This window comes from Capsicum annuum, chromosome 10, assembly GCF_002878395.1.
Source record: "Capsicum annuum cultivar UCD-10X-F1 chromosome 10, UCD10Xv1.1, whole genome shotgun sequence".
NCBI lineage: Eukaryota > Viridiplantae > Streptophyta > Magnoliopsida > Solanales > Solanaceae > Capsicum > Capsicum annuum.
The window spans coordinates 179,676,065-179,698,100 of NC_061120.1; the positions used below are offsets into that span (position 1 = coordinate 179,676,065).

The 22,036-nt window shown below is 33.5% G+C and overlaps 1 long non-coding RNA gene across 6 annotated transcripts; it reads left to right on the forward strand.

Moving 5' to 3' along the window:
• The first annotated feature begins 3,167 nt into the window (after positions 1-3,167).
• On the forward strand, positions 3,168-7,520 carry LOC107843387. 6 transcript variants are annotated; one of them, XR_001666343.2, is made up of 4 exons: positions 3,173-3,318; positions 3,775-3,868; positions 3,979-4,270; positions 7,274-7,520. It is a non-coding gene; the product is annotated as an uncharacterized LOC107843387 (long non-coding RNA). The 6 variants fall into 6 exon arrangements; XR_001666340.2 differs by adding an exon at positions 6,339-6,502 and having other exon boundaries at positions 3,202-3,868; XR_007045990.1 differs by lacking the exon at positions 3,775-3,868 and having other exon boundaries at positions 3,168-3,318.
• The last annotated feature ends 14,516 nt before the right edge of the window (positions 7,521-22,036 follow it).

The following is a 22,036-nucleotide window of genomic DNA, read 5'->3' on the forward strand; positions in this document are numbered from 1 at the left end:
AATCGACGAAAATTCAACCTTTCACTATTTTGGAGCAGAGGAAACCTCAGAAAGCATAATTTTCTTAGAGAGAAATTGGAGAATTAAGGGTAGAAGTGGGTTATTTTTTGATATACCACAAATATGAGGGAAGTGAATAATATTTATCCACGTGAACAAACACAAGCAGTTTTTTCCACGTGTAAGCGTGTGTTTTACATGTTGTGATCTTTAGACCAAAAAGGGGCACGCAATTTACTAAAGCAACAAATTCAAGGGGGGGGGAGGGGGGAGGGGGAGGAGTATTTAAGACGACTTAAAATTCAGGTGTATCGTAAATAAAACGAGACAACTTCAGGAGGGTAGTTGATACGTCTCTCTTTAAACTAAAGAAACTCATTGTTTTTTTTTTAAAGTGCAATATAAAATAAAAGGTTTATTCTTTCGGTTTTAAAAAAAGGTTTATATTCGCCCTTAATATTATTTTTTTGGTATTTTAATTCGAGAAAAGGTTCAAAATTATGCTAATGGTCCAAGGTTTTCTTTAATAACCATTGGGTCAGTGTTACCCTTGATGTAATAATATCGACCTGTGAGCATTTTTTGGGAAAATTTTCGTAAATTTCAATAGTTTAGTACCTAATCACAAAAAATTTCAACTGTTTTCAGATTTATGTAAAATTTTGATTTTTCATTCAGTGTCGCAATACATAGCTAGACTCACGATACATCACCATCCAATACATAAGTGTTGATACATAACACTTACGTATTTAAATCACAGAGATACATTCAGATACATATGTCTTATGTATCAGTAACCCAAAAAAATATTTCCATACATGATTTGTAGATTTTCAATCAAACACATCTTTCTTATGTATCTGAAACCTACTATTTAGTAAGATACATAGCTTTTGTATATTTGGTGGAGGATCGCGTGATATATCTTCTTGTCCTTTTCTATCAGATATATTATTATTATTATTATTATTATTATTATTATTATTATTATTATTATATATCTTTGAACTTTTGTAACAAACACATCATTCTTATATATCTTCATTAACATTGTCATCTTCAACCTCAATTGACGAATCTTTGAACTTCATATTTCTCATGGCTTAAAGTGTCTTGTAATTCATGGAGCATTTGACATGTGATAGTGGAGGACGCCATAGATTCGAGATCTGATGGTAGAAATTCGAGATGTGTCATTATCATCTTTAATCTCCATTGATGAATCTCCGAACTCCCTCTATTTGTACTTTTTTTAGCCGAGCCCGTGATGTATCTTTATTCTGATAAATATTTGACAATGACTTTTCGATGAATTTAACGTAACTTCATCAAAAATAGGTTGGAGCAATAAAGATAGTGGTGACACCGTAACAATGGCTAGACAGTAATGATATAATGGTGTTGAGTCTGTTTCAATTCATTTTTAATGAAGTTGGGAGAGGAGAAATTGAGTTCAATGGTGATGGAGGGGTGACGATAGAGGTGTTTGGTCGGTAGGTGGTGATTGGCTGGAAGAGAGTAATTTTTTGATCATCGATGGAGGTGTTTCGGTTGCACTTTTAGGACATTTAGGTGATAATGGAAGAGTAATGTTATATATTGGTCTTTTTGGAGAGAGAAAGTGAAAGTTGAGATTTTTATAATTACTTTATAGAGGTGGAATTTTAAGTATATTAAGAACTTAAGGTGCAGTTTTACGTAATTTATTTTTATAAGTAAAAAGAGTCAAACTTAATCTTGAATTATGTGAATAACCTTGCTTAATTGTATAAACAAGTAAACTTATCCCCACGTCGTGCAATCGTAATTCATTAAAAAATAAGAGGAATCTTTATGAAATTTAATTCAATAGAAGATAAATTTTTATATAGAAGCATAAAAAAAATTAATTTTATAAATTGAATAAATCATTAAAACAAATATTTTATTTTTGTGCTTCAACACCCTTCATACTCCTTATATGCTGAAGACATCAATCTTACATATTTCTATGTACCCAAAGTTTATGTGTACTTTCAATCAGAAAGAAAAATAGTTAACACTAATTTTCCACTCTTGTTTTTAAGTACATATAAAAGAGGTTTTAGTTTTCAAATCCAAACAGCCTTGATTTAAATTTTATTATTTTCTTTTCATCATTTAGAATCTTTAGACTTCACCAAATAATGTTATTATATATAAAGATCTTTATGTATATGAAAATTAGATTTCGATGATTCCTTTAATTTCCATCAATGATCATTTTACCTTCTCAAGTACCCATCATAGTTTTTTATAAATTCAAAGTGATAACAAATCTCTCTCTCTATATAGAGAGGGAGAGCCATAGACAAGGTGAGGTGCATCTTTCTATCGCCTCCATTCGCTTTAATCTTTTTTTTTGAACATTTCTTTTTTATTTTATGCTTAAAAAAATAATACTAAAATGAAGATAAAAGGGAAGTAACCTTTTGATGTAATTTTCTTTAGCTGCAATTATGACATTTAGTGGCAATAATCATGAAGTGAAAATAAATGTATATTTTAGAACACATATCAGAGGAGAACAAGAGACTCATGTATTGTTTAGATTATGAAAGAACACCAAAAGTCAACCAAGTTTGGTTGACTTAGTGGTTAGCTCATAAAATCGCTTAAGCAAATGTTGGGGTTCGATTTCCGCTTTATGCATACAGCAATCAATTGATCAGCGGTAAACTCTTAAATGAAGCTCAGATCCACTGAGGATTAGTCCTTGACCTATCGGACTGGGATACTTGAGAAACCAAAAAGAAAAAAAAACCAAAAGTCAATGTTTTGTTGGAATAACTATATAAAGATACCATATAGTGTTGCAGCAACTTGCAGGATTTACTTTTACTTTTACTTCTTCAGTAACAATTCAATATTTTATTTATGTGCCTCATTGATTGATCCAACAATTCTTGACAGACAACATTGCATTTTGGTTTGAAAAAGGTAAGATATTTGTTGATTTTAGTAATTTGTTTCTGATGTATATACATTTAACAAAGTTTAGAATATTCTTAGTCTACAATGAAGATTTTCATCTTATTGTATGTTAATTCTTGGATCTTTTAATTTTTAGGTTTTACCTGACTACGAAGGTCAATTTCGTAATTTCACAGGAGGGCATTTTTGTCATTCACAATTTATGGGGTCTAGACACTTTCACTTGCTACCATTTTCAGCCATACATTAAACCATTTCACTTTCCCAAATTGACTTCACCTTCCCCATTTTACTTATTCCTCTCAAAAAAAATATCTCCACGCCTAAAATAGAAGCTCCACAATCTCTTGGCTTTCCGGTGAGGTAAGTTTAATTTTCATTTTAGTTTTTCTTTTGATTATGCTATTTTGGGCTGTCTTTTGGGTTTACTTTTTGTTTGATTGGTTTTGTTGTTTCTGTTAATTCTTGTTGTTTTTCATTCTATGTGGGTTTAATCCTATTGCGTGTATTTATTTTTGAATTTTAATTCAATCCTGTTGCATGTATATATTTTTCGATTTTAATTGTTGTTCTTTTCAGTTCTTTGCATCCGTTCTTGCTGGATTTAATTGGGTGAAATAAAATTTTGATGATGAATTAAATCCTTCAAGAGCCTCTGAATGGTGAATTTAGTACAAGGGAGTAGGAATCAAATACTTACGTTGGCCACCCTTTGTTTTCTTGGCTTTTTTCTTGTAGTTACTTCACAACTTATGAAGTATTCTTATAATTTTTGTTCAAGTTATTTTATTCTTTTCCCTGTGTCATCTTTCATTCAAGTAACAACATGTTGGTGTCAAGGGTACTAGCAGAAGTGCTTATCTTCATTCTGCTGAATACCACCATTTCCCCTTTGAAGTACCATGAATTTTAGGTAAAATAAATTGCTCATTTGTTTATTTTTTTAGCTTTAATTTTAGACGCTTCCACCTGCCACCATTTCCAGCCATACATTAAACCATTTTACTTTTACCCCGTTTACAGCTACAACTCCTTTGTCTTGACCATATCCATCAAATGTTGTCCAACAAATTATTAACATTCAGCTGAAGAAGTCATCCCGGGTAAGCGCTAATGTTACTTGTACAAGCCTAACAATTGTATCATTCATAGAAAAAGAGTAGATGCTGCCACTGACTATTGACCAGAGAATTGCTAAGAAGGTCAGGCCACTTGCCACGAGCGAGCAGGAAATGGAACCAACGATGGTTGAATCTGGATCTTCAAGTGTAGCACTAGCACATGAACCGCTCACGCCAGCAAAAAAAACTAAAAGGTTAGCGAACTTAAATTTTCAGTAAAAAAATTGCATTTATTTTGCTAGAAACTTCAAAATGCAGGACATGCATGTATTGACTTGACGTAAACACCAAATGTGAATATAAATCAAGTGTGACACTTTTTATCAACCAAACTTATAAACTGCTCATCTATGCTATTAGCTTGGCATCCCGACCTCTTGGCAACTTCTTGATCTATGAAGTTGTGTGCACTCCCAGTGTCTTTTTGCACTTGTAAAGGCATCTTCTCATGATAACCAGTTACTCCGATGGTTTGATATTTAGTGATTCCAGTGAAAGGTTGTATGGAAATGGTCATCAATTCATCAGGATCCAATACAACTTCTTGTTCCGCGAAACACAGTAATAATAGATATTTTGAGTGATTCATTTGATTGATTTCCTGCACGACGGACAGTTTAAATGTGTGCATGTGTTTGGTTCATTGATTTTCTGAGAAGTAGCCCGATATGGTGTTTTATAGCTAAACTACGCGGTATGTTAAGTTGATATTCTCAATCGCAAGAAGTTGAAGTAATCCATTTACAAGAGTTTCCACTTGCTATATTTTGCATGTAAGTGGAGTTTTTTTTTTTCCCTTTGTTAGTATAACATGGACACTTGGATCATTTTTTTTAACCTTCGTTTCTGGGCTACCTTGCACGCACCTCGACTAATTCTATGGGTGACTTAATTAGGCTTGAATCTCTGCATAGGGTAATGATACGTCACGATTGTCAGCATTCTCAAAGCTGTTGCTCAGTTTTTTGATTTACAGCTTAGCTTGTGAAGAATGGAGATTAGAAAAATGTGGAAGATTCCTTTCTCCAAGGGAACTTTATAGCATGCAGTTATTTAGGACATGATTTGTACTTCTTCTCTACAACTTTTTATATTGGATACATCATGTAACTACTACTCTATAATCTATTAGGACTGTCTAAGAATATCTGGTGCTTCTCTATTCTTTTTGTTAGCAACACAATTCAATAGATTTCTTCATGTTAACTTATTTATAGCTTGTGTGTGTAGTGTTTTTTGTTATGCTGAATTAAGGCATGAATTGGTTAATTATTAGAGTATTGAGGTCTGATTACATAAGGTATAAAATTCATTAATTTCCTTTTGTGTTGGGTTTCCTGTCACCTACCTCTGTGATGCTTGGCTTCTTGTTCTTTAGTCATTAGTTAACATGGAAATGAATGTGTCTGCTTTTTAGCTAATTTTCCTTGAATACTTGTCTCCAAGTATAAACTTTATGCTTAAATCAGTCAGCTATAAACTTTAATTCATCTGTGTCCGTAACTGTTAACTAAAGATACAAGTTTGTTCAAAATAACTGAAATCTGTTTCTAACTCAAGCTTCCTGGAGCTTAAAAGGAAAGTTTCACATCCTATTTGATAACTCCTTCCTAAAGGACGTTTTCTATATGTTTTGCTCCAAATTTTGTTGCTCTTTACTTAGTGACCCAGGATTTTCTTTAGCGAGTATATCAGCATGAAAGTTTCATTATATTGTTCTTTGGGATTGGTTTAGCCCATCGTATAGTCTTCCATCCCTAAGATTCTTGTGACCTTTTGATCTTAGTACGACATTGGAATATCCCACTTATATCCCATCATATATTTTTCATCACAAAAGAAGCATAAGCCCTTTACTCTCTTCTCATCCATCTCAGCAGATGTCAATCTTCTTCCATTGATGTTACCACTGAACAAATTCCTGTTAGGTTAAACATTACTTCTTTTAAATATAGAATCTGGCACTGGTGGTTTAGCATATGAGGGAGTAGGTAATTTAGGCCTCTGCAACCTTCCTCCACTTCCTAGACCCCAAGATTTTGCCTGGGCTTCAAACACATCTTCCTGCAATCTTGTCAACTTATATGCTTGCATCATAGTCCTAGGTGATTGTAATCTCACAACCTTATTCAACTTTGATTTCAATCCTCCCAACTAACAGCTAATTTGGTTCTTCATTGATAAGTTTATAGAAGTTAATAACCTATCAAACAACTGAAGATGATGCGGATAAGAATATAATTCTTTTTGGTATGCTCGCAGAAACTATTGTCCTCTTTTTTGGTAACTTTTGCGTACTAGAAAAGGATGGGATTTATTTTTGGGCTCCAAATCGCTATGTTTTGACTCATTATGAAGCACGTTCAGCAGCTTTAGAAGCCATCACACTCCTACAGATTTATCGCGAACAAAAAGTGCTACTTCCAGTTAAGTTTCACCACATTACTTTTGAAATCATGATTGTTAAGTTGGAGTTGAGGTTAAGATATCTATTGTAGCAATGTAGCGACTAATTTTCTTGAGAACCAATTCTTTCATAAAATCTGCTACATCTGGAGAAATTTAGCATCGTCGTGCCTGTTCTCTGTATCTATTGTGTGACTATTCTTTCTGTATCTGTTGTGCTTTGTGCCAGTGTTCATCTGTGGGTGATATGAATGCCATGGTGAAAAGATAATTAGTTATCCACTGGTAATATTTGTCATATGGTATGGAGTTCAAGAAAGTGTTTTAGTTTGCCTGGTTTTGGTTTTGTCTTCACAAGGACTTTTAAGGAAGTGTTCAATTTGTCTTTTTTTTTTTATTTTGATTTGACACAGTAAAACTAAAGACAGGAAGAATATTCCAAAATATTTTTTTAATCCTCTGATCTCAAATGTACCATGTGGAAGGAAAGGTTCAAACTTGAAATAAAAAAGTTGGGAGAAAAGGTAGTTGAAACTTGAAGCGTACCATGTGGAAACTTCAAAGCTTTTCCTTACTGTTGAACTTGTTCATCCATAATTATTCTTAGAAATTATTGTTATTCTCGGTAATTGATTTGTGGTAAAAGCATTGTTGGTATGTTAACAGCCTTTCCAGCTCAGTAATGAAAAGGAAGTTTAATCATGTATTACAGTATAGCTTTTGCCCTAAAATTTATTACGGTTTGGTGTTCATTTTCCTCAGACTACTAATATTTACCTCTTCACATTTAGCCATGTCATAACTGTTTTTTGGAATGCAAAACCATGGCTGGATTCTTAGCTCTCCCATCCTACCGCTGTACGTTTGAAATATGATCGTGTGGTAGCTGAAAATGCAAGAACTGTAATTTTTTAGAACTGTAATTTTTTTGGGTTGTATTGTAATTACTACTAGAAGACCAATTTGACTGAATGCCACACCTATAGTTATTGTAAATATTGTTTAATATATGTATGTATGTATGTCGCCTTAAATATAGCATTTTTGTGCTTCGTTACCCATTACTTCATGATGCTCCATAACATGGCGTGACAAGCATACATATTTCCTTTATATATAAGCCAACAACAAAAGACTTGACATTTATTAGTAGATAGTACACGCTGGTCCTGACACTATAATTTTATTAAAAGATAATAAGATAAAACAACAATATAGGTGAGAAGAAGTTTACAGTTCTACAATCAATCAACAACACTTTTTGTAATAACAAATGCTCTTATATAGTATTTTTGTCCGTGTTCGTGCGCGGGCATACTAGTATTAAGAAAAATGAAAGTTCATGTCTTCTACAATAAATAATGGGTACGGACGTGGAGAAAATGTAGCAACAAACAATTACACTAGCTTATGTCTTAGTATTGAGGTGGTATTTATCTTATTTTTAATTTTTAATTTTATTTGTAAAAGCTTAAGTTATATTCATGATCATAACTTCACTTAAGAGATACATCATTAAAAAAAATTATTAAAATTTTGATTCAAACAATTAAATTTTAAGCTAATAAGCTAAAGTTGAATAATCATGGATGAAGGACAATGGAACGTTTATCAGTGTGCTTTTTAGTTTTAATAACACATTTATTTAATTATTTTACCTCTATATTGATGTTGAGACATTAAAAAATATTTATTGGTGATCAATTAAATATTTGTATGTAGACATATCTAATATTAATGTATTATATTAATATGATATTTGATTTGCAATTTAGATATTCAAAATTTTGAAGAATAAAAAGAGGCAAAACAAAACAAAAAAGATTGAAGATCAACATATACTATCCCTATCTATTGTGAGAAGGAGAATTATCATTATGGGGACTTATCTATAAGAAGCGAAAAATATGAAGGGTGCATTCTTGACTTTGTTTATATAAATCTTTAGCATGTAAATAAAAGAATCGTGTTGCAGATTAGAAGTTGCTAAATTATTGTTGTATATAATATTCAATTTCTAAATACCAAAAAATTCTCATACGTCTTTAATGTATTAATCCTTTATGTTATTTATTTAATTAGTAAATTTAAAATAATTTTTTTTGATAATCTTCTTATATTTTATAATCGCGCGATGTGCGAGTAAATTCACTAGTGAAAAAAAATAGAGAATAATTACTTCCTTTGTCTCAATTTATGTAATGTAATTTGACTCGGTACGGAGTTTAAGAAAAAAAGACTTTTCAAAATATTTTAAGACTTTTCATTAAGGGTAAAATGAAATCATTTCATTAAGGGTAAAATAAATATTTTAAAGTTAAATTGTTACTAAATATAAAAATATGTCATTCTTCTTGAGTCTGACTAAAAAGAAAAATGTGTCGTAGAAATTGGAATGGGACGTTATCAAATTTCTTGATCCATATCTATTTTTCAACTATCCATCTCCTTTGCCTGCAAGGCCAGTCTCTCAAATAATTTTAATTGATTTACATTTTTTGTTTAATATGAATTTTTACTCGTTCAAATCGAATTAAATCGGCCACACATTAGAAAAGTACAAACTCTTATCCAATTGTGCTAACTTAATATTGATTTTTTTCTTTCAAATTTGTGATCTGTTTGCAATAGAATTTTCATATAATGGTAGTATTACAATGATCTCTTCATATCTGTGACTATATCCCTTTGAGAGCATCATTTATTCCTATGAGATCTTTATAACCTCTTGTGCGATAATGTAAATGAATATTCTTAAAAAATAGGATAAGCAACTTTTAATTTTTGGTTAATCTAGTATAAAAATTCTTTTACTGCAAGCAAAAGTTATATGAACTGAATATCTTGTTATTTGTAGGTGAGAGCTAATCTTTATACTGTGTGAATTAAATACCAAAATAGAATATATACATCACAAATAAAATGTATTGAATTGGAAAAATCTTATCTTTCTCAGATACAAATTACACAACCTTTGTTGATACAGTTCAGCACAAAAATCAACAGAAGAAACAATATTGAATTGTTTATCATAAGAGGGTGAAATCTTGCAAAAAAGACACGAGTTTCCTTACGTAAATCACAAAACAATTATTGCCCTTATCACTTATACTCATCACGCTGATTAGTTTTTTTGTCAATGTGATTCCTTACTCAATTATCAATTACTCCCTCGGTCCCATTTTATGTGTCGCCATTTGACCGGGCACGAAATTTAAGAAAAAAGAAAAGACTTGGTAAAGTTTACCAAATTATCCTTTATCAAAAAAGGTGTCAATATCTTTTTTTTAAATTAAGTGGAACCAATAAAGGTAAAAGGGTAATTGTGTTTTAAAAAAGTTGATTAATAAGGAAAGAAGATACTTATTTTGAGGCGGACTAAAAAGAAAATGATGACACATAATTTGAGACGGAGGGAGTAATATTTTTATATATTCCGTAACTGACTTAGTAATAATTACTCTCTGCAAATATTCCATAACTGAAATTTCCTCGATGCCCTCATCGCCTTTTCTAAATTCTTAAGTCACTTTGGTGGATTTAATGAGTTTTGCACCTAAATAAAGAGAAAAAGTTGAAAATTTGAAGAGTAAAACCAAAAAAAGAGAAAAAATAAATAATTTTTTTTTTTATCAAAGGGAGATGTTACATCATTTTGATAGTTTTTTTTTTCTACAGACCCATTCCCCTAATTTTGAGTTTTGAACATTAATTTAGTAGGTTTTGTGATTATTATCTTAGTAATTAGATCAATTTTTATTATCGTATGACTTTCCAAACATACTCTTAATAATTCATAACTTCTCTAGTCTCACCTGTAGCACCAATGCAGAGTAGAGGAAAAAAATCCATAAAATAGAAAGCATATATAGAGGTCAAAGGATATATGCATAACAAAAAAGAGTAAAAGATGTTGTCATTCATTCGATGTTAGTTGCATACCTGATAAAAATGTTCTGATGATATATAGCTAAATGGGGATAACAGGAGAATTAATTAGAATAATTAGAATACTACAACTAAATTATTCACCCCATTCATAACAATTCTAGTTAACAAAAGAAAAACAATATCTCTAATAAAAAAAAATAATATGTACACAAATCCTATAATTATTTTCGATTAGAATTGAGAAATCAATGTACAAATTACTAAAATATGATAATTGGTGAAAATTGAAAAGGTATTTCGTCAAGTATACATATATACCATGAAACATATAAATAGAATTAATGTTAATCAGGTAAAACATATAAATAGAATTAATATGCATTATTTGGATGTCTCTTAATCCTCTATAAGGTTCCTTACTTTGCTATTAAATATTGAAAATGAATGTTAATCAGGTAAAACTATATTTTAGAAATATATAAAAAAGAGAATGAGTTAAGAGAATATAGTCTAATTAAGAGACCGTAAGGCATGACCTTTCGGTAGAATACATGAGAAGATGAAGAGCATATTCACCAATGTGTTAATGTGTAGTTTAATTAAAATAATTATGGGAAATAAATTAAGTTGAGGTGAGCATAGATAGAAAAAAGTTCTCCTCTCTTTTATATACGACCTAAACCCTAAAATATTTACCCTTTAGATGATGTCGGCCACCAGCCAGCCACCACTAGTGGCTGGTCAAGTACTTCCTCTCGATACTACTTCACAATTCCCTCCTTTAAACCCCTTGGGTAATCCATCGATATAGCAACAGAATCCTATATTAACCCCTAATCATATTGGTAATTATGCCATCGCTTTGAACCCCAATGTCTCTAGACAAAAAGCTTTGAATATAAAAGTAGAAGTGGATTCTATTCCAGTAAAAAAAGAAAATTTTATGGATTGAATTTCAATGGTAAAATAGACTGAACAAGAGGTTCACGGGATGAACATAATTGAAAATTTGCAATATGTTATAGTTGGTAAATTTCATATGGTTGGCCTGAACTAACAGAATTACGTGAGATTATTCCCAAACAATGTGGCATCAAAGGAGATTGCAAGATTGATTTCTTGAGAAATAGACATATTTTAATGTGGTTTGAACTAGTTCAGGACTTTTTTAATATTATGTCTAAATCTACCTATTACGCTGTAGATAAAAAAAGATTTTCATATCAAATGCGCCCTTTAATCTATGATGCTAATTTTAAAGTAGGAGAAGAAACTTCATCAGCAACAACTTGAATTTTCGTTTTGGATCTTCTACCCACTTTTTATGTCAAAGAAGCTCTTTTTTATTGGCCTTTGCAGTAGGCAAATGCTGCATTTGGATCTTGCTATTGTTATCAAAACTCGTCTGAGCTTGCTAGGGTTAAAGTTCAACTAAACCTGTTAAAAGAGAAACCATAATTTGTTCAGATGATAATTGAAGATGAAATGAATAATACACAAAGAGTTATAAAGGTGAAGATTCAATATGATTTTATCCCCTTGTATTGTAAAAAGTGCAAGCTGCAAGATCATAGTGAAGAGGAATGCAGAGTTATACACCCGGATTAAAAGAAGGTTCATGATAAGTCAGAAGAAGACAAAGTAGATGATCAGATCAACCAATAAACATAACAAGGTCAGCAAAAATACAAGGGATATGGAAAAGGAGCAAAGAAGAAAGCATGGAATCCTACCAAAAAATTCTTCACAAAGAAAAAAGAGAGAGCTGATGAGTGATGTAGCTATTGCAAAAGATGATAAATTGGATACAAACAATCCTTTTGATGCCTTAGCAGATGAAGAAAAAGATCAGGAAGAAAGCAGAGATGATGAAAATGTATTACATAATGAAGCAATAGAAGCAAACACTAGAGAATGGGTAGAAAGAACATTCCACAATAGTCCTAAGAAACAAGAATCACATTCTCAAAAAGAGGCAGAGTTAGGTTCTTCATCAAATAAAAATTAAAGGACCTCATCTTTAGGCAGTCCTAAAACAAACATGAAGGAGAAATAAAGTGACATACAAGATAATGAAATAAACTCAAAAAAAAGATAGGCGAAATTGATTGCAACTTGAATAGTTAGGATATTGTGATAGTCACATGACATATAACACAAGCTATCATAAGTGATGATTCAAATTTATCAGTGGAACAAACGAAAGGAGTAAAGCATGGTGATACTCTTGAAGCTCTCACAACAAATATCGACATAGGTCAAAGAGATCAATAGTTGATGATAAAAAATAATTCAAGGAAAAAAAACCCTTCCCAAATACTACATGAAATTGTAACACATCAGGTAAATGAGAAAGAAGAAGAGGAAAAGAAAGTAAAGACAGATACTGAGGATAAATCAGCAGAAGAAGAAATATGAAAACAAGCAGAAAGCAAAGGAGATTTATCTCCAAAGACACTAAGGAGAAATAACAGAAGAAGCAAGAAGCAAGACATTTTAGATAACCATCCTCTAAAAAGGACGGTGCCAAAGAGAGGGGATTCTAATACGCCTAGTAAATGATGATGAAGGCTATTTTTGAAATATAAGATCTATTAATGCATAACAAGCTTTTAATAGGTTGCAAGTGATTAATAGACATCATAAGTTGTCACGATCCGAACCAACGCCTGATCATGATAGGTGTCTCAAACCCACCGAGGGCCAGAGACCTCCCCCTTTGCCTAGACATCCAAACACAATAAGGATAAATAGAGAAAGCAACCAAACAGTAATATAGAAAATAGATAAACCAAGCTAAAGGTTCTAAGAATCAACAATAGTTAACCATCCATATTTGTCCACAAAAGCCTCTAACAATCGAATATCAACCTAAGTCGGGACATGCCCCTGAATATAGCCAAAAAGGGATCCAAAGAGATAGTCGTAAACATAAATAAAAATAAAACTATGAAATGACAAGCCTTCTGGAGAATGAAAGCTCACCACTTCAAAGCTGACCAATGAAAGAACTAGAATCACCTAACACTGCACAAGTAAATAGAAAACCGCTAGGACCCTACATTATGAAATGATGCAGCATCCGAGGTGGTTAGTTGGATGAGCACAAACATGTAACTCGGGATAGGGATAAAATAATGCATGTCCAAAACCAAATTAAACCATATGCACATATTGTATATACGTATATAAGATGCTGGGATAGAAAATAAGGTTAAAGCCATGACATTTAAAAACTGTTAACCTGGACTGTGTAGCTCTAACTATCCTAAGGGCACCCATGGGCTATATGGGTTCAACTCCCTCTGCTGAAAGGGCCCTAGCACCTGTTAGCCGCACGAATCGAGGAATTCCAAGGAAGGGATAGGGAAACACGACCCTAGCCATTCCAATATATATATAAAGTGTGAACTATGCACACGGTCATAAAAACCCCACACCGGCAAATGTGATTTTCAGTATTGATCCCTCCGGGACCTCCATCTTTCACGGCAAGCTACGCAACCCCCTTTAAGCTCAAATTAAAACCATTTACACATATTCCCATTCATTAACCAAAGAGTCTTTTAATTAGGAATTTACCATTGGTATCGTCATACCAAATAAGGTTTAATTTTGCAAGCCAATTCCATTATGCCCTTTCAAAACCAATTAGCCAAATTGACTCCAAAGTATCCAATTTAAAATGAATCCATGGTCACCAAGGCCTTTCAAAAACCAATTTATATTCCATTAACCTTCTATGCAATGCAAGGTTTTAAAAGTGAAGTAGATTATGTATTTATCCATTTTCAAAACCAATTTCACAAGTTGGGTTGATGTTAAAGACAATTTCATACTATTAAACCATAAAATTTAGAGAAACCTATGTTTCCCATTCCCATTACCACATCCATGCTTTTATTTAGTTCAAAATCGCGAGAGTAAAGCATAAACAACCAATTCAAAACCATGAGAACTCAATTCATGTAACAACCATTCCAAATCCCTTAACTCATATTCAAAATCCAACAATTAAACCACATGAACAATAATTAAACACATGCTTTTGTATAAAATTAATTTAGGGAAGAGATATGTGCATTAATTGAAGAGAAACCCTTTGAAAATAGCAAGGAAATAAACCCTAAGATTAAACCCTAACGATATGGATCGAGATACCAAGACACAAAATTGACTAAGAAAACTAAGGATAATAGGTGAAAGATAAGAGATAGAATATTGACATAAGAAACTATTAAGAAATTAAGAACAATGGATATTTCAAATTCGAGAACCCTTAATTCCAATAGAATCAAATACCTAATCTCTACGTGGACCAAGAAGGATTCAATACCCTCAAAATCCTTGTTTCTAAGCAAATATTTAATACAAGTTTCACCAACACTTTTTCAAGAGCAATATTTATTCAATATAAAAAACAAGCTAAGGAAGAAAACAACCTAGGCTAATCTATTTAAAGTCTTAAGCTAAGCTATTACAATGGGCCCAAGGTGGCCTATAAACCAAGTGGAACAAAATGGGAACAAGCCCAACATGCAAAGGCCAATATGCATTAATGGGACGGCCCATGTGTGACACAAGGACCAATATGCATTCGTGGGATGGCCCATGTGTGTAATTTTTAGCCTTCACAATCATTCTTCATCACTTGGAATCCTTTGGTAGGCATCAACGTAAGTCCCAAACAATATTCTAAACATGGAATTTCTCTTTTCTATGCTCAAAATAATTTCCCCATGCATGCTCTTGTGCCCTCAATGTGACCAAAACCGAATTTTTCATGTGTTGGCCTCTAATGATATCACCAAAAGCTATGATGGCAATTTGGCTTGTATCATCCTCCCCTTCTTGAAAAGGATTCGACCTCTAATCCAAACCTTGGAAGACCAAAAAAATAACAAACAAGCACAACATCCTTATGGCATGAGGATTAGGGTTAGTACAATAAGTAACATCATCATGCCAAGGTGGTACATACTTGAAATATAACCACGAATCCTTTGTTTTAATCACGAAAAACTTAGTAAAAATGTCACAATGGGAATGGCTATGAAATTTAACAAGAGATAACGAAACTACAAAGGTCATAATGTCATCAAAAATCTCTAAAGGTAAGAATACCTTTCTCTTAAGAGCCATAAGACATAATTATTTCATCATCTCTTTAGTAGACCACACCAAGAGTGGTGGAACCAATGGTTTATACATCCACAAAGGTTTAACGGGGTAAAGTACATGAGTAATCCTTGTAGCATTATTACTCAACCAAGTGGACCATTCAAGAAACTTACTACCTCCAAATAAGACAAGTACAAGACTAGCATGGACATCATCATAAGCAAAAAGGCAGTATAGAAAGAAATCTAACATAGAAGTATCCTCCAAGGTGCTATTATCTAAAAAGATGCCATTGGATTCAATAGTTTTAACACACAATGCACCTAAGGATGGAGCCAAATCATTTAGGCACACTATGAATTTCCTTTCTAAGCAATTCATGCCAACATAAGATGTCGATTCAACATGATTATAAACAATATCATATGCATAAATATGTTGGAGAAAGGTACTAAGGACATTATTCTCATTAAATATGTATTCACAAATAGGAACACACAAAGAAAAAAAGACACATTGCAAGCATATAGAACCTCTCCTTTTCAAATAACTTCCCAAGGGAAGAAATTTCATCAATGGAATTATGCTTTTAGGGATAATAGAGAATGTACTATGCAATAAACCAGTCCAAGACACATAGTTTTGCCAAGAATTTTGTTTCCCTCTATTAATAAAGTTAAGCATGTTCCCAAGAGTCCCTCAAGATACTTCAAATTGTCCAACCCTATAAAGGTGACAAGAAGTCTTTAACATCCTTGGTCTCTTCCACAAACAAAAATTCAACTTGGCATCTACAAGTTGTGGTCCACACAACTTAAGCTCAAGTGTGTCAAATATGGATGCAAGTACATAATCAATACCCCAAAGAGGCAATGACACAATTACCCTAAGGTCCTCAATCGTGAAACCACCTTTGAGAAAGGGTCTCTCATTACAATAAGGTTACAAAAAAGGGTATTACATTAATGGAATTCATCTAAAGTGTCTTCACGAAGGAACTCTCCCCTTGACCTACAAGTAGTGATACCTTGGTCAAGAGTGGAAACACTCAAGGGTGAACTTTCTTGGAGCTTTTCATTACTCCCCTTCTTATCTTTGTTGGAATTACCTCCTATGCATGACTTGGGTCTATCAAGTGAATTGTAAATCCAAAGAAAGACTTTCCATCATAGGGAAGGATACCGACATCCACTATCAACCCTTTCTTATCGTCTTGACCAAGCACCAAGTTGGATATGTAGCGACTTCCACATCCCAATAGGTCATCCGAGTCAAATGGGAGAAGTACCTAAGAACATGGGTTAAGGCTACACTCTCTTCCCCTATGGTTCCATTCCCAAAATTAGGCATACCCTCTATGCTACCATTTGTAATATCATGAGCAAAAAGAGGGTAGAGAAAGGTGTCAGATAAGTCAACTTTAACTATAGTATCCTTATGCATGCACTCACTAGTTTCAAGTTCATCACCATGAGTATGCTCAACATAGGAAACATACAAAGAAGAAGTTGAGAAAGTTTCTAAGCAAATATCACCTTCTCTTTCAAAGGAGAAATCCTCGAGTAGACACAAACCACCATGAGCATCAAAGTTATCACAACCTAAACCATTTTCACAAGAACAATCACTAATTGGGCTTCTTAAATATTCAAGAAAATTAAGGTCATCATCACCCAATTGATCATTCTTTCTCAAAAGTAGAAGATCATTATCAAGAATTGGATGGTTAACATAATCTTTACTCAACTCTATATTCTTAATGGATTTCAAGGAATAGGATAACAAATAAATCTTAAGTATACCACTTTTTATCTTAAACATATCACATTGCATATCACTAAGTGTCATGCAAGGAGTGATCTCACTAATTTCACAAAAGACATCTTTCTTTGAGAGAGGATTACTATTCAAAGGTAAAGAGTTAAAGCCTACAAGATCACTCTAAAAAAATACATGTCATTCTTCATAACATTTTCTTTTTCATGATTTCAATGAGCAAAAATAAGGCTTTCATCACACAATATGCTCAAAGAATCATCTCCATTCTCATGATCAACTCTATCAACATCATCACTAACTTGAACCACAGGATACACATGCTCAAGTAGTTGACTACATTTATGAGTAAGTTGATCATTATTCATACATTCACTAGTTATTGGCAACTCACATGCCAGCATAGACTCACCTTGGTTTTCACAAGGGTCAACTAGTATGTGACTACTGCCATCACTTGGCAATCGGACCTCATTCAAGTTACACGTTCTAGTACTAGGTGGACACAAATTGATCTCAGAAGAAGAATAAATTCAATCATCTATAGGATTACTAGTGCTTTCTTACTTACAAAAAAAATTGATCTTTATGCAACCTAGAAATACCAAGAGTATCACAAAAGAAAGACTCATGCAATTCTTCTCTAAGCAAACCACCAAATAAATCCACTTGGCTACTATTAGCCACATCATAATATTTTAAGTTTATGGGAGTGTAAAAGATATCATTGTTACCTTGTAGCTTACATGAGGTATGGTCTTCACCTTGGTGTGTATCATGGGAGCTCACTTGCTCTTTTGGGAAGCTCTCATCATAAGAAAGTTTGTCAAGACTTCTCCCTTGAATCATCTCTTCATCACTCTTCCCAAAGTTGGAATTCTTAGCCAAGAACTCTATTAGATCACCAAGCATGTGTTCATAAGGAACTCTTCTTGGATCCTCCTTTAGAAGTATATATTTTTAAACCTGCACAAAAGAAGGATTGATACTAGGTAAAATGCTAGTATCATGGTTAGTGGGTAGCAAGGAATTTGTGTTGACAAGTCCCACAACTAGGTATTACTTTTCTACACTTTTTAAGCAACCACTTGACTCATCAATCTTAGTCATCTCTTATTGTTATTCCTTACTGTATTCCTCTACATGGATGGGTTAGTTTTGGTTAAGTGGAGCTTGCAATGGGGGAATTGGATTTGATGGAGGTTGAGGCATTTAGTTAAGTGGAGCTTGGAATGAAGGAATCGAGTTTGGTGTAGATTGAGGCATTTGGCTTACAAGTTTTTATTTTTGGATTTGATTGAGTTAAGGATGAAGTGGTCCAATGGGATTATAGCTTTAATGATAAGTGGTTGTTTGGGTGGAGAGATTTTGTGGAGGCCTTGGTGGGTTAAACCTTTGGTGAAAATTTTCCAGGGTAATGATAGTGGAAGTATTTTAAGCATGTCCACTTGAGGAAGCATAGTAGTTTTGAGGAGTGGAGTGATTGGAGTTCCTTTGACCTTCCATGTGATCCAACCTTCCACTCATAGTAGACACACCTTCTTTGATCGACATCACCTCTGTGTGTAGCCTTTCAAAGTTTTGGTTGAGAGCTTCAAGAGAGGCCAAGATAGTATTAGTAGAATTATTGTCCATGGTACCTAAGAAATGACACTAAATAAAACAACAAATATGTTAGATCAAAGAAATATCCTCACAACTCTATACATCTTTCTTGCCTCACACTTGGATTTACAAGTATTGAATGTTGGTTTATACTCTGGTGAGAAGTTGAGGGATGATATCTACTCTTGTATAGAATGGATTTTTGTTTGAGCGGCTCAAAGAAATCTCATACGGACTTGATCCAAGAAGCTACGACAAATTAAAAATGACAAAAGCACACAAACAAAGAAGACGGTGAAAGAAACGGATTCAAAAACTGATTCATAACTATGTAGGTGATTACTAGCTGTTAATTTGCATTAGAATTAATAAAATAAACCTAAGAATCAAATTAACTAAACTAACAATCTAAATTTGAGCTTATGACAATTTGACGAGTTGAATTGTCGTGGCTGCCTCAAGGTAACGACTAAGGTTGGTTGACTATTTGTTGATCACTTGCCATTTGCTTCCAATGTGTATTCAATTCTTCTTCCTCTTGGAGGCGTTATAGGCTGTTTTGAATGAAAATACAAGGAATTGGAACCCTTCAATTGATCTTTCAAGCTCAAGAAAGTTTGAATTTTCTTATGGCCCCCCCCTTTGTACTTTCCTTTGTCTCTCTTTTTGAGAATATTTCCTTTTGATGCTTTTTGATTCTTTCTTTGGAAGACTTGGGATATTCTTTGGACTAAACAAGTACCACACCTTCCCTCACCTACCTTTTGGATCAAACACTCACTTTTTGAATGTTCTTCTTCAATAATATATGAAGATCATGTAGAACACCAAGAACATTCAAAATTGACCCTCAAGCAAATGACCTCGGAATTCGATAAAATTCGAACCCCAAGCTCACGTCAACCCCCCTAAACACAAATAACATGTTTTCAAGCCCATAATCTCAACAACAACCTTCCTAATTCGAGAACCCACCTTTAAGTTTCTTCAACTCAAGATCAACAATGGTGGATGACTTAATTCAACTCTAATTTAGCTCAAATTCGAACTCTAGACTCCTAGAAATACAAGAAAACACACAAAATCAAAAACTCAAATTTTGACCTAAGGTCAAAAAAGGGAATAGTACTTTTTTGGGATTTTCAATTTTGACACTTCTTTTTTTTGTGGATTTTCAAGATAACAAACCCAAGATTGACTTCGTAGGAATGAAATCAAGCTTGGCTCTGATACCAAATGATACAAATCTAGATACTAAGACACGAAATTGACTAAGGAAACTAAGGATAATAGATGAAAGATAAGAGATAGAAGATTGACATAAGAAGCTATTAAGAAATTAAGAACAATGGATGTTTCAAATCAGAGGACCCTTAATTCCAATTGAATCAAACACCTAATCTCTATGTGGACCAAGAGGGATTCAATACCCTCAAAACCCCCATTTATAAGCAAACATTCAATACAAGTTTCACCAACACTCTTTGAAGAGCAATATTAATTCAATATAAAAAACAAGCTAAGAAAGAAAATGACCTAGGATTATCTATTTAAAGTCTTAAGCTAAGCTATTACAATGGACCCAAAGGTGGCCCATAAACCAAGTGGAATAAAATAGGAACAAGCCCAATACACAAAGGCTAATATGCATTGGTGAGATGGCCCATGTGTGACACAAGGACCAATATGCATTTATGGGACGACAATGTGTGTCATTTTTGGCCTTCACAATCATTCTTCATCACTTGGAATCCTTTGGTAGGCATCAATGCAAGTCCTAAGCAATCTTTCATACATGGAATTGTACCTTTGTATGCTCAAAATGGTTTCCCCATGCATGCTTTTTTGCCCTCAATGTGACCAAAATCAGATTTTTCATGTGTTGGCCTCTAATGATGTCACCAAAAGCTATGATGGTCAGTTGGATTGTATCACCTAACCTCACTGCCTTTCAACCTATGCTTTGAAATGAAGAATGACCTTTTTTTAGAGAATACAAAAGTTTTAAGGCTTAGAAATGGGCTATGTAGAGATTGGACAGTTTATAGGACATAAAAGAACCAAAATAAGCTTAATGCACTTTTATAACAAAGTCCCATTTATGAAAGGAGAGATATTTGTAGTACGAAGCCCAAGGTGAACCCCCAGGTCTGTGGTACGATGCTTATTGCGAATCCCAATGCAAAGTTGAGGCAGTGAGCCTTCGCCGGCTCCCTCACATCATGAAGCCAAAGCAAACCACCTCTTTTATGATGTACCACCCCTATTTGGTCCCAAACCTTCCCCCAATGCACCCAAACTCTCTTTGAAGTGGTTTACTCTCAAGATAGGTGTTAGGTAGGCTTATTCAAGTTAGTTTTTGGACCCCATAACACCCAAGGTTTTACATTATCCCTTATTAGGATCATTCATCCCAGAATAAGCAATTAGGATACCTATAACACGATATAAGAAAGAACACAAAAAAGATACAAGAACAACTCAAAACATGACACGAGAAGAATTAAGTTTAGTACCTTAAGAAATTTCATCCAATGTAGGAAACAAGAATGGGTATTTGGACTTTATATCCTCTTCAACTTCCCAAGTAGCTTCTTCTACATTTTGATTTCTCGAAAGCACCTTTACCGAAGTCACATCCTTAGTCCTCAACCCACGAACTTTCCTATCCAATATTTCAATCAAGCTTTCCTTATAAGACAAGGAATCTAAAATACCAACATCCTCCACAGGAACAACAAAGGAAGGATCACCCCTACACTTCTTCAATATCGATACATGGAACACTGGATGAATGAAACTTAAACTCATAAGTAACATTTTTAACTCTCTTAAAAATCTGGTATGGACCAGCATAACGGGGACTGAGCTTTTCTTTCTTCCCAAACCTCATCACGCCCTTCATATGAGAGACCTTCAAAAGTATCCAATCACTAACATCAAACTCCAACTCCCTTCGCCTTACATCCACATAAGACTTTTGATGACTCGGTGTAGTCTTAAGACTTTCTCTAATCACCTTCACCTTCTCCATGGCTTGGTGAACTAAGTAAGGACCAAACAATCTAGTCTGACCAACCTCAATCCACCCAATACGAGACCTTTACCTCTTACTATAAAGATCCTCAAATTAGGCCACCTGAATACTCAAATAATAACTA